Raw genomic sequence first — 15,789 nt, forward strand, 5'->3', positions numbered from 1 at the left:
GCCATTTTCTTCCTCAACCGTAATTAATCTTGATATATTGTTTAATCACTTATTTAGTCATTAAATAGTGTGGGAGAAGCCAAAATGAGTTAATATGCTTGCAGAGATAACTTATCAATAGATTTTATAAAAGAGTTTAGAAAATGTAAGAAACAAATGGCTGGGCTAATATTTACTGGAAATAAAATGACAGTGCTATCATCTGCATTTGAAAATGATCCTTCAGTTGTCATACTTAGAACATATGGTTTTGTTTGTTCTTTTTGGGTTTGCTAATAGGCCATGTTAACCCATTCATATTTCCTTATACTACCCATCTTTTAACTGTTAATAGGTATGCCTGATGCTGCTGTTAATTCTTCTGTGTGTGTATGTGTGTGTGCATGTGTGAAGGGGAGTGCAGAATAGCCCACAATTTATATGCATGTAGTTGAATATATAGAGAGGGTGCCAGAAAAAGCATGCACATTTTAAGAAAGGAAAAAACTATTAAAATTTTAATACTCAATATATGCCGATAACAAAAATGAATACAAGTCATGTGGGTATATATCCTAGTTGATTACTTTTTTGCAATAATAGCTTTAGAGAAAAAATAAATTACACTGGCTATTTCAGAAGCAAGTTGACTGTCCTTTAGTGAGTTTTCTTGTTATAAAAGTAATGCTTTTTGTTAAAGAGATTACTACAGAAAATTGGGAAATTACTGAAAAGTAAGAAAAAAAACCCTCAAGATGACCCTCAAATAAAATATCACATATATTTTCTTGTGAATTAGCAGCCCTTCTTTGTTTCCCCATTTATAATGTTACTTTTTAAGAATCTACAAAACCTGAAATTTCACCTGAATTAAAACATGTGTATTCCAAGTTACCAAGTCTTAACTAAATAGTATATTAAATATATTGGTTAAGTAGATGTCACATAGCTTAATTAACTATACCCTATTTTTGGCTATTAACATTTTTAGTATTTTACTAGTATAAAAATGCTGCAACACATATCATTGTAGCTAAAGCTTTGGTCCATTTCTGATTTCTTCTTTAGAATAAATTTTTAAAAATAAAATTACTGGGTTCAATAATGTTTACATTAAGTCTCCAATATATATTATCAAATTATTTCTGAATTCATAATTCCCTATTATTAAAACACGAGTGTGGCTGTTTCAGCATTTCCTCACTGGTACTAGATAATTTACTTTAATTTTTTTTGCTATTTCTTTCAATAAAATGTAAAAAAAATAACTTTAAAATTACATATCATTTACTGATTCTTGAATATAACCTTTTGTTTTTTCTAATGGCATTTCTTCACTTTTTAGTTGAAATGTTTTTAAAATTAATATAAAAATCTAGAACTAATTAATTAATCCAAGAACCAATGGGAGGCAAAATAGATTAAAAAAATAGATAACACAATAAAGAAAAGGAGAGAAGATAAGTAATAAGCATGTCAAGATAACTACAGATAAAGAAGAAATTGAATGACTTATAAGAGATCATTTTGTACACCCTTTTTTAGATACACATGAAAACCCAGATGGAGTGGATGATTTTATAGGAAAAATATAAATCATCAGAACTGGTCCCGAAAGATAGACAAAATCTAAACTTTCCAATTTACATAATAGAAATAAAATGCTAAAAAACCACCCAAACATAAAAAAGTAACAGAATTAGACAGTTTCTTAGGAAAAACCTGTTAAACCTTTAAGGAACACATAAAGCAGAAAAAGAATCCACAAAATAAATCTACAAACTAACTGTACTTCTGAATTTTAATGCAAAAATTTTAAGTAAAATAATGGTAAACAAGACCCAGCAATCTAGTAAAATAATAAAACACTACGACTAAATGCAGTTCATACTAGGAATGCAAGGATGGTTAAGTATTAAGAATTCTGTTACCGTAATTTACTTTATGAATAGATAAATTTAGATGAACCATAAGAAAAATTGGATAAATGCTAAAAAAGGCATTAGCTAAAGCCCAGCTTTTTGCTTAACAAACACATAGTGTTTACCCTCTCTCCGACACTATGGTAAGTATTTTAATGAATTTAGTTCTCACAACCCCTCTAACTTAGGTACTAATAATATCCCCATTTACAAATGCGGAAACTGAGCACTATGAGGATAAGTTAAGTCATTTAGGTAGAAAGTGGTAAAGTGAGGATTCTATCCCAGGCAGTATGACTCCAAACCCTGGCATTTATCCACTATACTATATTGCCACTCATCAGTTTTTTTATAGAGACCCTTAAAAGTATATATATATATATATATATATATATATATATATATACACACATACATACATATACACACACATATATAATATATACACATATATATTATATATATGTATATATATTACATATATATATTATATATATATATATATATATTCTTAGCATGAGATCATGCAAAAATCCAGTATTCTAAGTGAGGAAGCACTAGAAGGATTTCTATTAGAGTCAAGAACAAAACAAGGAGGTCCACTTTCACCAACTACTTTAAACTTATTATGAAGGTAGCAACTGTCACCATAAGAAAAAAGACAGAAATAAGAGGCATACAATTGAAAGCAATGAGATAAATTATTATTTTTCAGGTTATATAATTGTATATCTAAAAATATCTAAGAAAACCAAACAATATATTAATACAAACAATAAGAATTCAGTAAACTAATTTGGTACAACGTTACCAAACCAAATTAGTAATTTTCCTCCATACAAACCACAGCCAATTAGAAAATATATTTGAACAAAGTATTACTTTTACAATAGCAATGACATTCAAAATGCCTAGGAATAAACTAACAAAAAGAGGAAGAAACATACACACACACACACACACACACACACACACACTCACTCACTCACACACACCACAGTATAATGCTATTGAGGTACACAGAAGAAAACAAATAAAGAAAAAGCCATACTCTGTTCTTGGATAATAACATTTAAGCATTATAAAATTATCCTTACATTAATCTGTTATTTTAATATGCCCCCAATAAAAATGTCATGTGGCCTTGCATGTGGCTTTGTAAAAATCCTGACTTCTTGGCCCTAATGTTCAAATGGATAAAAAGCAAACATGTAAGAACATCTTAAAAATATTTGGAAAAAACATAATGTTGAGAGAGTAAATTTGGCAGATATTAAATAACATTTAATATTGTTTTAATGAACCAGTGTGGTGCTAGTATGTGAATAAACAAAGTGATAGAATGGAAGAGGAAGCCTAAAAATGGATCCAAATACAAATAGGAATATAGCATATGATAATGATGGCATTTCAAAGTAATAGGGAAATATGAATTGCTAAAAAGGGTATTGAGACAATTAGGTAGTCATCTAGAAAACAATAAAATTGGTTCTCTACCTCACTCCATACACCAAAATAAATTGTATATAAATAAAAATTTAAATGTGAAAATAAGTCCTAGAAGGAAATATGGGAGATTTTTTTTTCTAACCTTTCCCTAAAGTAGAAAAAGCTTTTCAAGGTAGAGCACACACACACAAAAATAGAAGCCATAAACAAAAACGTCCTGCAATATTTGTAGCATCCAGAGACAAAGGGTTAATTCCCTCCTTTGTAAAGAATACTTACAGTCAATAAAAAGTATCCCAACAATAAAATATTTTAAAAGTAAATATGGGCCATAGAAAAGGAAATGAGAATGGTTCATGAATATCTGAACAGAAGTACAAGTTATCATTTATCACCTATCACATTGGCAATAATAAAAATTTGATAATATACTTTGTTGACAAATGTGTGGTAAATGTTGGTTGTGTAAGAGTATGAATTGATCCAATCTCTGTGAAAGGAAATTTGGCAATATCTAGCAAAAAAATAGAGAACTCCCTTTGACTCAGAAGTTTTACTCCTCGGAATTTGTCACATAGATATTGAATGACTTTGCAATGATATGTCTGAGGATGTTCACAGTAACATTGTTTGAATATCAAAAAATCAGGGATATCTATAAAAATGTTAATCAATAAGAGGCTACTTAAATAATTTGTAGTACCGTCGTACAATGGAATGCTCTGCAGCCTTACAAAGAATGTGATATACATGGTAGGAGGAAAAGTGGAATGGCTTAGGGGGAATTGCACAGCAGGGTTTTAACTACTGACACTATATTTGTATATTTATTTATTTATACTAGTTATTTCTTAAACTAGGGGGTGGGCATATGTGTGCATTTATAATATTGCTCTTTATATCCTTTTATGGTTGTCTGAAATATTTTTAATGAATTTCACACAATCAAAATGAGACAACTCTGTATGTATTGAGGTAGAACAATCTTCAACATACATCATTAAACAAAAGCCATAGGATATGTGTCATTGTGTCTAGCAATGGCTTTTTTGTCTGTGACCCTATGTAAGAAATACATTTTACATTGTGACCCAGTTCAAAATGAATCTATAAAAAATTTAAAATTAGGAACAAAAATTTCACAAGACAATATCTACTCTTAAAATGAACAACACACTTACATTTTCTAGTCTATCCTATTTCATGTCTTTGTAATATTAATTATGATTCAGTATGTTTATTTCATAATCCAGTAATAAGTCACAGGCTTCAGTTTAAAAACTGTGATGTCCTGTGCACTTCACTTGATGTGTGATTTTTAATGGAGCTACAAGTACACATGCTTTTATATAAATAAAATTTCTCTGGAAGCATTCACAATAAATGGATAATTCTGAGTGTATTTGGGGGGGGGGATAGGTGACTGTGGAACAGGGTTTGAAGAGAGTTTTCCTGTGTGCTCTTTTGTGCCTTTAGAACTTTGTACCATGTGTAATTAAAACTTTTAATTGAACATAATTAAACAGTAAATAAAAGGAAAATGATATCACTAAAGTATGAATGCAACACACTTGCTTTCTAAACCACTTTTTAAAATAACCAATAATTGCTGCATACAGAGCTCTTTACAGTGTTTAAAAGAAATGAATAAAAAACTTTTCTGAACAAAAGGAAGATCACAGGATTATAAAATATTTCCTTTATGGAAAACCCAGGTTTAGGTTTTGATTTATTTCTTTAACACAGCTTTTTTTGGTATAAGTCCTTTCTAAAAATAAAGAAACAAACCTATTAGACAGAATGTAATATCTTGCTTTTTACATTATTATAAGTTATCTGTTTATTCTAATTATCATCATGAAATTAGAGCCCCCATATGCGAAAGAGATATTCTTTTTTTTTTAATGGAAAAGTGATGTTTGGCGATCAAATTTCTGTCCTACAGAAGGAGCAAGACAAGAAAGTCTTGTTATCCAGTGGACCAGCAGTTTTATGTTTCAAAGTTGTCTGCCAAAATTAACAGTTATAAAAAGAAGATAGCTGTGAATTTCCAACCTTTCATGTAATATACACCATGTATTTTTCTTTGAAATAAAAACATGTATTTATCATTTAACAATTTCAGCAATTTACACATAATTGTGTTTCCATATACCAATGACTATTGTGCTAAGTGGTTGATTTTAAATAGCATTTCCTTATTGGATAAAGTTCATAATTTTTAACTTTTTGTTTTCAATTTTATGGTCACTATCTGGAAATTTGTGCTTAAATAATATTTATTTATTTTGATGTTCGCAAGTGCAAAATTAGTTTTTTTAAGATAATTTATCTTATTTTCATAGTTCTTTAGCAAGTTTTCATTTGTTGAAATAATTCTACAGCTAGTGAGACTGTGTGGACTGCACAACTCTTCTGTGCAAAGATTTAATAACTTTTATATGAGAACATCAGCAGTCTTGTGAAATCATTCAAAAATTTCCCTTCTAATTCATGTTTTATAAGCTTGGGTTACCAGCCTTAAACAAGGACCCAACCAAAAGAAGGATAAAACTAAGGGTATATTCCAGTCTCTGCCAAATTTGTGAGTTTTCAATCTACACTTTCTTCACATGGCTTCAGGATTACCACATTCTTAGTTTTCCTCTTACCTCAGTGGTCAGTCACTTTTTATTTATTTTTAATTGAAGTTTATTGGGGTAAAAGTTGTTAGTAAAGTTACATAGATTTCATTGTACAATTCTGTAATACATCATCTATATATCACATTGTGTGTTCACCAACCAGAGTCAATCACTTCTCCATCTTATTTGCTACTTCTTCCCCTTCTCTATGACCTTTCAAAGTTGGAGTGTTCCCTTGCTCAGCCTTTGTCCGAGAGTCTTCTCTATTTACAATCACTCACTTAGTGATCTCATATTGTAAGGATCTCGGCCCGGGCCCTAGGCCAGACAGACTCAGCCGGACAGACTCACTTTTAAAAATCATACTTCAGCTACTCCAGCTAGACTCTAAGCAGAACTTCCCGTTAAGACAATAAAACGCCCAGATTTACAAGAAATGGGTTGCAACAGCGATATTAAGAATGTTTTGCAGAAGTAGTTTTGTCACAACTGGCTTAGACCATTTCACAGGAGCTAACAGCTCTTTTTGCTTCTGTACACCTGCTTTGCTTCTGCTGGGGAATAAAAGGTTAAATAACAACATTCCTCAGGCCTTGAAATTCCCCCTTCCTCCACCCTCCTTCATTTTAACATTTCAGAAAGCCTTGAAGCGAACTAACTTTATCAACCCGGTCACAACGTACTGTTAAGACACTTGGACATAACAACACTGTTACAACACCGGGATGCAGTTTTAACTAGAATAACTACACATTCTTTTTAGCTTCTGTAACTTACTTTACATATAGCCCTGCCTTATAAAAACCAGACCCTCGAGTCTGGGGTACCGTTTTTCCTTTAGCTGGGGAGACGGTCGCTGAGCTCAGCTTAATAAAATCTTCGAAACCCTAATTTGATATCCAGCCTCTTTATTAATTGTTTAGACTTAACAATATGGTCTGGAGGCTTGAAACACTACCTAATATGCTGATGGATTGCAGATTTATATCTCAACCAAGACCTGTCTTCCAACACCCATTTTCAACTACTTACATGATAATTTCACCTAGATGTTTAATGGGTATGTTAAATTTCATTTATTGAAAACCAAACTCCTAATCTTCCCTCTACATCTAGCTTTCTCCACTTGCAGACTTGCCCATTTCAGTTGATGGAAATGCCATCCAACAGCTTGCTAAGGCCAAAAACCTTGGAGTCCTCCTGAAAGCTCCCTGCTCTCATACTTTTCATCTACTCTATTAGTGAACACTGTTCCTTTACTGCCAATTCCACTACTACTACCCTTTTCCAGGCCACTGTCATCTCTCTGGATTAACTTTTTTAACAGGTCTCCCTGCTTCCCAGAATGATCCTTTTAAAATGTAATCCTACACTGCTAAAAATATTACACTGGCTTCTCATTTCACTCTGAGTAAAATATTGACATTATTCTAAAATGATGCCCACCCCCAAGTCTAGCTCCCTGATACCTCTCTGTCCTCACCTCCTACATCTCCCCTTGTTGGCTCTGCTCCAACCAACCACATTGGCATCTTTGTCAATTTCAAAAAACAAACAAACAAACAAAAAACTTCAGCACACTTCTGCCTTAGGGACTTATACTCCATTGTATAAATGTACCACAGTTTCTTAATCCAGTCATCTACCAATGGGCATTTCAGTTGTTTCCAAGTCTTGGCTATTGTGAATAGCGCTGCAATAAATATAGGGGGTACATATATTTTTTTGAATTAGTGTCTTGGTTTCTCTGGATAGATACCCAAGAGTGGAATTGCTGGGTCATAAGGTAGTTCCATTTCCAGTTTTTTGAGATACCTCCATACTGATTTACATAGTGGCTGCACCAATCTGCAGTCCCACCAAAAGTGCACCAGGGTTTCCTTTTCTCCACAACCTCGCCTGTACTTGTTTGTTGATCTATTGATGATAGCTGTTCTGACCAGAGTGAGTTGGTATCTCATTGTGGTTACTATTATTATTTATTGTCTCCCCCACAACAGAATTGTAAGTTCCAAAATGGCTCAGATCCTAGTCTGTTTTGTTCACTGGAGTAAGTTAAGCTCCTAGAAGCGATTCAAACAGTTAGTAAATATTCAACAAATGTGTTTGAATTAGTAAATAAATACAGATATGTAATTCTTAGTATACATTTTTTTATTGTGTCTTTTTACAGAACTAAATAATGGTTTTTGATTGATTTAAACTATTATTTCTTGGACAACTGATTTTTTTAGGGCTTTGTCTATATGTGTAAACCATTTTGGTTTCTGAATGACTTGGGTAGTCAGCTCAATAGAGTCAGTAGTTTTTAAACCTCTACATTAATGTCTAACTATTACATTGTTTTGTACACCTAAGACTAATAAATATAAATTTTAAAAAATAACATAAAAAATAGTTGAATCAATCACACCTAATTTCTGGTTCCTTGTATTTGTTTAGTTTCAGTTTGTAACAACTTTACTGGATGTTATAGGTAAAGTATTCAAGCTAGTTTGTGCATGGAAAAACAGCTGCGATTGATATGTCAAATCAATACATGTAGATATAACCATATTCAATCATAATTAGACTACAAGTCAAATGAATATTGGAGAACTTTATAGTAAGCATAGTTTATTTTAAGACTAAGGAATAGCAAATAGCATTTGATTGGGGGGCAATACATAAATAAAAAGCACATACATGTATCTTTTTGAGTGATTTATGGAAATAAGCAAGTCTCATTGTGGTTTTTATTTGCATTTCTCTGATGATTAGTGATGCTGAGCAATTTTTCATATGACTATTGGCCATTCGTATGTCCTCATTAGAGAAATATCTATTCAGGTTTTTTGCCAATTTTTACATTAAATTGTTTGTTTTGTTGTTGTTGAGTTGTATTAGTTCCTTATATGTTTTGGATATTAGTCCCTTATCAGAGACATTGTTTGCAATAATCTTCTCCCATTCAGTTGGTTGCCTCTTTATTTTGTCGATGAGATATCACCTCACACCAGTTAGAATGGCTATCATCAACAATAAAATAATAACAAGTGTTGGAGAGGCTGTGGGAAAAAAGGAACTCTCATACACTGCTGGTGGGAATGAAGATTGCTGCAGCTGCTATGGAAGGCAGTGTGGAGATTCCTCAAAAAATTAAAAATAGAATTACCATATGACCCAGCAATCCCTCTCCTAGGTATTTACAAAAAAAATCTGAAAACATTTATCTGTAAAGATATATGCACTCTGATGGTCATTGCAGCTTTATTTACAGTGGCTTAGACATGGAAACAAGCAAAGTATCCTTTGGTAGATGATTGGATAAATAAGATGTGATATATATACGCAATGGAATACTATTCTGCCATAAGAAAATTTGAAATAGTGTCATTTGCGACAAAAATGGATGGATCTTGAGATTATTATGCCCAGTGAAATAATTCAGATAGAAAAAGCCAAGAGCCATGTGATTTCTCTGATATGTGGTATGTAAAACTGAAAACAGTAAAAGAGCAAGATAAACACATGAAGAAACAAAAACTCATAGACATAGACAAAAGTTTAGTGGTAACCAGAGGGTGGATGAGGGTAAAAGGGATCAAATATGAGGTGATGGAAGGACAACTGACTCTGGGTGGTGAACACACAATTTGATATATAGATGATGTATTACAATATTGCACACCTGAAACCTATGTAACTTTACTAATAATTGTCACCCCAATAAACTTTCATTTAAAAAAAAGAGAAAAGAAAATAAGCAAGTCAATCAAAATTGTCAAATAAGTTGATTCATTTAAATCTTCGCTTACATTGATATGTTGTCCGAGTGAATTTCCTGGTCTTTCCAGTAGTAACTATTAAACATTTTGTTTATTACACAACCACACTTTATCAATTAATACATCAATTGATTTTTAAAAAAGCATTCCAATTAGAATTGCTCAATCAATTCAGTCAAAATTTTCAAGAAATGTGAATCTAAGGGCAGTTAAGTCTGAAGTAAAATTAGAAGAAAGTGTAAGATGTTAAAATGAGATTTTACTAATCTTGAGTTATATCAAAGTTTGAGAAAATGTCTGTAAAAGTTGAAAAAAGAGTGGGAAATGAAAGTTTAACATTTTAGTCTTGAAAAAGTCATAAACCCATCAATGTTTCACTTTTTCATTACTCCTTCCATACTTACTGGTTTCAAAACAATGATACTGAGATATCTCAGGAAGGAAAAACAAGTCAAAATAAAAGAAAACAACAACAAAAAAAAGAAAAAGAAGGAAATAGATAATAGTACCACCATGGATTAAGTACTTAAAGATATACTTTTTACTTCAATTATTTTAACCTTCGGCTGCTTTCATTTTAGTCTTGGATCTATAGGATACTGTCTGTTACTTTGTATAATTTGCATTGGGAACAGTAAGGATTTGGAAAGTAATTTTATCTTTTCTCTCAAGTGTAGTTTTGTCTCTAAACACTCTCATTTGTACATCAAACTAGTACTGTCAATTTTATCATCAGAAGCATAAGTTTTCTCAAGATGTTTCTGTTTTACTTCTCATTTCTAAGTTTCTGCCTAGAACTACAATCATGACTCTGCTAAATTGGGCAGTCATTTGGAACTTTTAAAAATAATGTTCTCCTAAGAACCATAATTTTATATAAAGAAAGTAGCCCAAGGTAAATCTCAGCAGAAAAGTGTTTTTCTGTTATAATAGCTTGCCTCCAAAGAGGTTGGTCTTTTCCCACAAGAACTAGTAATGAAAATTTGGGCATATATTCTTGTACCTTATTCCTTGGGCTTGTAAGACTTAAAGAAATATTTTACTTTCCAACAAGTTAGGTTTCAGTTGTTCCAGATTGAATTAGTGTAAATAAAATAGAAAGAAGGGACCTAGCAAATCAATACTGCATTGGTAGTAAACTGGAAAACACTGACAAATTATCCTTATAGGCCTTAGCAAAGTTTAACCTAAACACTGTTTTCTCTTGACAGTATGAGGGAGAAGAGGGTAATTTACTACACAGTCCTGATGTTGATGAGGAAATACTACTGTTTGTTCTTCACTGTTCTGGCTCTTTCCCTTTCCATGCCAGTTCAACTTCTGTTTTGCTCCAGAAAGTCATTCTCCAATAATATGTTAATAGGTCTTGTAACTTTAATACATAACACTGCTGCCTTATCATGCTACATTTGAGAACTTGCTAGATTGTTTAAGTATGTAGATTTGGAAGTGCTCTGCTGAGCCTCAGGTGTCTCTTAATACATGCATGAAGCGTGCTCCTAAAGCTTTGCATGCAAATCATTTCATAATTTTACCTGCTGTGTGAGATCAGTATAGAAAGTAATCTTTTAGAAAATCAGGTCCCATTATAATGCAAATAATTATTCTGCCCCCAAATTCATGATTTTCATAATTTGTGAATTTTGCTCATTCACTTTATTTAAGGTAAACCTACTTGTAGTGCAATACAAACTTAATACCCTTTTACAGGAAGGGGAAAATTTACGGTTTTTGAAGTAAAAAAGTATTTAGTTTGGTTCTTTCTAATTTCTTAAGATTTTTAATTGTTTTATCCTATAGCTCTTACTCTATGTGATTGGTGTGAAGTACAAATATGCGAAATGTGTGACAGAAAATTTAGGTCAGCAATTTGTTCATCTTTCTTGTTGTTGTTAAATTAGTTGTGTTGAGTGTCACATTTTCCAACACAGATATAATAAAATAACATTTTAAATTAACACAAGAGGGATATGGACATAAGAAAGCCAAACACTCCAGGAAAGACCATTTCTCAAGATAGTGCATTATGAACAAATTTTAATTACTGGTTATATTTATCTCATTTGTTTTGCAAAACTTAAAATCTTACTATATTGACATTACACCTCAATAGTTATTACGAAAGTAATAAAAAAATGAGCCTCAGGCTAGGCAAGTGGCTCAGTTGGTTAAGAGCACGAGCTCTGAGCAACAGGGTTGCCAGTTCGATTCCCACATGGGCCAGTGAACTGCACCCAAGCTGAGCTGTCGATGAGCTGCCAACAGGTGGCAGGATGGCTCAGCTGGTGAGAGCACATGCTCTTAACAACAAGATTGCCGGTTCGACTCCTGCATGGGTTGGTGGGCTATGCCCACCCACAACAAAGATTGAACACAGCTCCTTGAGCTGAGCTGCCCTGAGCTACCGACGGGAGGCCAGATGGTGACTGGACTTGGAGCTGAACTAGCTGTGCCCTCCACAACTAAGGCTGAAGGACAACAACTTGGCTGTTTCCCTTCCCCAATTCCCCAATAAAATCTAAAAAAAAAAGAAAAGAAAAAAGAAAAATGAAATAAGCCTCAAATTTTTTATACATTTTGGGAAATATATGTATATGTACTAAATGTTTTTCTTTTTTTTAAGATTTTTATTGGGGTATTAGGGGATGGGAACAGCGCTGGGGAATTGGGGGAAAGGGAACAGACAAGTTATTGTCCTTTTGTTCTTCAGACTATTTGTGGAGGACGTTGCTTCACTGGCCCAGTTGGCACCATCATTGCTCTTTTCCCGGGTGAGGCAGATCAGTCGCTGGCTTCTGGATGGCCACTCACAATGGCTGCTGGCCACTCACGCTGGCTGCTGGCTACTCACTGTAGCCCATGGCATCCCACTGCAGCAGTGGCTGCAGCCTACGCCATCGCCGGCGACTCACAGCATCCCAGCTCCAGGTTGAGCTGTTGTTCAGCATCTTAGCTGTAGAGGGCAGTGTCATTGGCCCTCATATGTGGGATCCGAACTGGTGCCCTCTGGCATTCCAAGCCAGCTCTTAACCAATGTGCCACTTGGCCGGCCCACTAAATGTTTTTCTACATAATGTACCCCATACCGAATTGAAGCCTTATGTTTAATTGCTCATCTAGATTCCAGAAATACTTAAATTCCCTGGTACCTCTAGCCAAAACATTAAGTTAAAAATGGTGGACGTATTTACAAAAGAGGTGATTTTAGTAAGAAATTGAGTTAAATTTAGTTTTATTGGTTCAAAATAGAAATTTCATCTGTAAAACATCTTCTAAAATAGAAATATGAATTATGCATACATGATTGGACTATTAAGTATAAAAGTTGCAATCTTAATCTGCTATACACCAAGCCATTGTGACTATATAGCCCTATATAATTAGTAGCATGCTGCATGTACCAGTGAGTTGAAAAGAGATAAGAATCAATTTGTTGCTTTACTTTGGATATTACATGAAGCATTGTTACCATTTTGTGACATCTTTGAAGTTACTGAACATTTTTAAACTCCCTTTGTGAGGAAGGCACTGTTATAGAATAGATATGTGGAGTGGAGAAGGAGATAAGGATTAAAAGCAAATGTAGTCACAGGCCTTTTGCTTACAAGCTTTGACCTAATGGTGCTGATAAAATTGGCACTTCTTTCAGCATTATTAGCCTATTTGTATACAACTAGGCCAATTGACCAGAATGAGATCAGTATTTTTCTCTAATTGTCAAGACAGCCAATCACCATGGGTTTGATTGGATCAATGTATGGTCAATCCAATTCATTAGTTAAGATTACTGAAATAAACCACACTTGGAGAAACTCAAATGTAAGTCAGTAGGCAAGTGCCAAGCAGTTGAACAGTTCTATAAGAGCAACCTCATCAAATGATTTCTAGAAGTCATTATTTATGTCCAGAATTGATTCAATGAGTAAAGTCATTTGAAGAGTCTGGAAGGTATAAGGAAAAAAAATTCTTTTTAAAATTTAAGGTTAAAACATATGCTAGTTTTTATTAATTTATTTATTCAACAAGCATTTGTCAAGCACCTACCATGTGCAAAAGACTGGGGACCTAGAAATGCACAGACATTTCCCCTGACCTTGAGAAGTTCACAATCAGTGTGCAGAGTGGGGGAGTATAAAAAGAAATAAATATGGTGTGATGTAGTAGGTTTTATAATAAATATGTATGTGCAGAATACATGCGATGAAAACACAGAGAAGAAAATAACCTGGGGTAAATCTGGGAAGGCTTCACATGGAAAGTGATATTTCAAGTTTGAATACAGATTCACCAGGCAGAAAAGGAAAGTAAGGTCATTTTGGGCAGAGTGAACAGTATGTGAATTAACCCAGATTCATTAAAGGGCATGTCTGTAAGAAATTGAGTCCAGTTAAGTGATGGCATGTTAACAAAGTCAGATAAAAGATAATATTTATAGATAATTTGGGGCAGTTTGCAAGAACCTTATATTCCATGCTAAAGAGTTTGAATATTTTTCTCCTGAAAAGGTGTAGCCACCAATTTATTTGTCAATGTTATAAGGTTTGTACTTTAGAAAAACCAATCTTATGGCATTGCAAAACTCGGATTGGGATTCATTCACTAATTCAACAATATTTATTGAACACCAACTATCTGTCAAGCAAGTTGTGGAAATAAAAAGACCAATAAATCACAGTGCCTGACCTAGAAAATTCACACTGGTAGGAAGACAGATATGCAAACAATTACAATTAAATATAATATGTCCTATATTTTAATTGTGTGCAACATACAATGAGAACACAAAGGAAAGAATGCCTTAAGTTATCTCTAGGAAGTCAGATAAAACTTCACAGAGTATGTGATAATTGAGTTAACACTTAAAGGATAAGTAGTAGTTTGTCACATGGACAGAGAAAAAAAACATTTTGGCATAAGGAAAATCTAGAGGTTACTTACATTTTTAGAATGGCAGAGGTAAGTTGATCCTTTCCTTTCTCTTCTCTGAAATTATCCAAATACAGCAAGGATAATAGCTTTATGTATGAAGTATAATGAATGTATAAAGATTGTCAAGTACCATAATGATCAAGGAGTATAGGAGATGCCTAGAAATGACAAGTTTTTAGACAAAGCAGAGGATATGAGGTATGATAAAAAAAATACAGTGATTGTTTAAATTAAAAACATGTATTGCAGTAAAAGACACATTGCCATCAATCCCCTTCAAAATATTCCCCCTCGCTTCCAAAGCACTTGTCCCATTATTCTTGCCACTTTCTAAAACAGTTCTGGAAGTCTTCTTTCATGAGTGTCTTTAGTTGCACTGTCTTGTCTGCCTCGATGTCCTGAATCAATTCAAAACATTTCCATTTCATGGTAATTTTGACTTTGGGGAAAAGCCAGGAGTCACATGGTGCCGGATCTGGTGAATAAGTTGGATGAGGACACATCATAATGTTTTTATTTGACAGAAATTGCCGTATACCAGAAACAGTGTGTTGTCATGATGGAGGATGATTTATGGCACAGTTTAAAACACACCTTCTCTCAACATAGTTCACACCTGACTGACTGCACCGAACAAGTTAAAACTTGTCACACATTGTTACTAAGGTTTGGCATGAAGCTTTTTGTATTGAAGATCCCTGCCTTTCCATTGGATGGCACTCGGCAGCAGCATTCACTGTATTTTTTTATGTCACCTCGTACTTTCCCAAAGTAATCAGCTGAAACTGTAAAATAAACCAACAGTCCTTCAGAAAAATGGGAATAGTGTCTACAACCTGTTGGAAGCTTCCATAGACCAAAGTGCGTTCAAGTCTGAACAACAAAACACATGTGTTTACATACATCATCTTTGCAGTAATTATTTTGAGGAATAATAGAGGAGAGAGACCTACAACTTCCAATATTCGTTGACTGGAAATAAATAAAAGCTATAACATCTCTCTCTCTCTCTCTCTCTCTCTCTCTCTCTCTCTCTCTCTCTCTCTCTCTCTCACACACACACACACACACACACACACACACACACAATGTCCAAAGGAGTTCACTCTGAACGAGGGA

At 33.6% G+C, this 15,789-nt stretch overlaps 1 protein-coding gene across 1 annotated transcript in view; it reads left to right on the top strand.

Annotated features, from left to right (window-relative positions):
* Positions 1 to 15,789, top strand: part of LOC109387321 (teneurin-1-like) — a 413,374-nt gene that overhangs the window by 98,436 nt on the left and 299,149 nt on the right. The gene's annotated exons all lie outside the window — the stretch shown is intronic.

The sequence above is a fragment of the Hipposideros armiger genome, unplaced genomic scaffold, assembly GCF_001890085.2.
Source record: "Hipposideros armiger isolate ML-2016 unplaced genomic scaffold, ASM189008v1 scaffold_153, whole genome shotgun sequence".
In the NCBI taxonomy this organism is placed as follows: Eukaryota; Metazoa; Chordata; class Mammalia; order Chiroptera; family Hipposideridae; genus Hipposideros; species Hipposideros armiger.